General features: G+C 43.5%; 1 pseudogene; it reads right to left on the bottom strand.

Moving 5' to 3' along the window:
- Positions 1–242: 242 nt before the first annotated feature.
- Positions 243–364, bottom strand: LOC123358550 (annotated as a pseudogene).
- Between the last annotated feature and the right edge of the window lie 1,389 nt (positions 365–1,753).

Here is a 1,753-nt window from a genome sequence, read left to right as displayed (position 1 = left end):
ATGGTCAAGTCACTCTTGAGCCTGCTGGCAGAGAACAAAGTGAAAATTAGCCAGGACGTTGCTCAGGCAATTCCCTCTGCTCTCAGCAGGTGGTATCGGAAAGCTCCAAGATGGCTCACTTCCCTTTCTCTCATCAGCTTCAGGCCCCAGGGTTACAAATGCACAAACCAGTTGAGATTCTCCCCTGGGCTCAGGGTGTGGGGCTGCTCTGAGGGGATGGACTTGCACATTTGGGATATTAGTGCAAAGATACAATTTCAATTTCTCATAGAGAAAACTGAAGGCATTGGGAAAAGTTTTCAACTAGCAATAATCATGCCTCAGATTAACCTCATTGGCTATGATACTGCCACTTCTTATTTAGTCAAAGGAAAGCTGCAGTGACAGCCTGGTTACTGAGATGCAAAACACTTTCCTCCTGGGAGAAACAAGAAGTTAGAATTAGAAATTTACATAGTTTGTTCCAATGTTGGCACAGGTTTAATTTTGCTTCTGTGTAGGTTTGTTTCAGGCTGTGACTGTTTTGGTTTATTGGGTTGTTTTGTTTTTTTTTAATTGGAATGGAGCTTTTAATTGACATTTACTGGATTCGAATGGCTGATCTGCAACACCAGTTTTGACATAGTTCTGCATATTTTATACAGATTTGGCCAGTATTCAAGGATGTGATTCCTTTATGGGAGGTTTTAGTGGTCAGGCTTATTTATTTTATGTTATTTTCTCATCCTGCTGTAGCACACCTTTTTGATAAAATGTTGAAATTATTAATTTATGGCATTTGTTAGTTTTTATTTTTAAAAACAAAGTTTTTCTTAATGTTTGGGTTTTAAATTAAGCATTGTTTTTTGTTTCAATTTTTCATTTAGGTTTTTGTTGTTGATGGGATCTTTAAGAACTTTGGATTTAAATAATATTTTTATCTCAAGGTTCCAAAGACTCAGACAAGGTTTTCATCTCGAGGCCAAAAGACCAAAAACATCAAGACACTTGATCATGTCCTTGGATAGACCAAGAGACTACTCACACTTGATCTGAGCTCATAGTATTAAAATTTGGACAGATTTAGATTATTAAGTAAACCCTGTTTACTATTTTATTTTAATAAAGGTTGTATTGCTCCCATAAAGGATGGAGCCTGCCCCCCAATTTTTTTTGTCTAGCCCATCTCAGTCCCCCACCAAACGAGAAGAGTCTGATGCCACCCCTGCTGGTCACTGGGTGTCACTGCTGCTCCATGGGAAACATGCTCTGTGCATTACCCAGATTGGTGGGAAACACACTCTGTGCCTTACCGTGACCGGTCCCTGGGTGTCACTGCTCCTAGAAGGCAGACACACGCTGTGCATTACGCCACCTGGCCACTGGGTGTCACTGCTGTATCAAGGGAAACACCTTCTGTGCATTACCCTGAATGACCACTAGGTGTCACTGCTGTGCCAACGGAGACACCTTCTGTGCATTACTCTGACTGCCCACTGGGTGTCACTGCTGCGCCAAGGGAGACATAAGAACGGCCAGACTGGGTCAGACGCAAAGTCCATCTAGCCCAGTATCCTCCTGTCTCCTGCCAGCGGCCAGTGCCAGGTGCCCCAGAGGGAATGACCAGAGCAGGGAATCATCCAGTGATCCATCCCCTGACGCCCATTCCCAGCTTCTGGCAAACAGAGGCTACAGGCACCATCCCTGCCCACCCTGGGTAATAGCCCTTGATGGACCTGTCCCCGTTCATTTATCTAGTTCTTTTTTGAACCCT

This window comes from Mauremys mutica, unplaced genomic scaffold (genome assembly GCF_020497125.1).
Source record: "Mauremys mutica isolate MM-2020 ecotype Southern unplaced genomic scaffold, ASM2049712v1 Super-Scaffold_100089, whole genome shotgun sequence".
Lineage (NCBI taxonomy): Eukaryota > Metazoa > Chordata > Testudines > Geoemydidae > Mauremys > Mauremys mutica.
The sequence above is the reverse complement of the archived record's forward strand: the minus strand, read 5'-3'. Positions and strand labels throughout refer to the sequence as shown.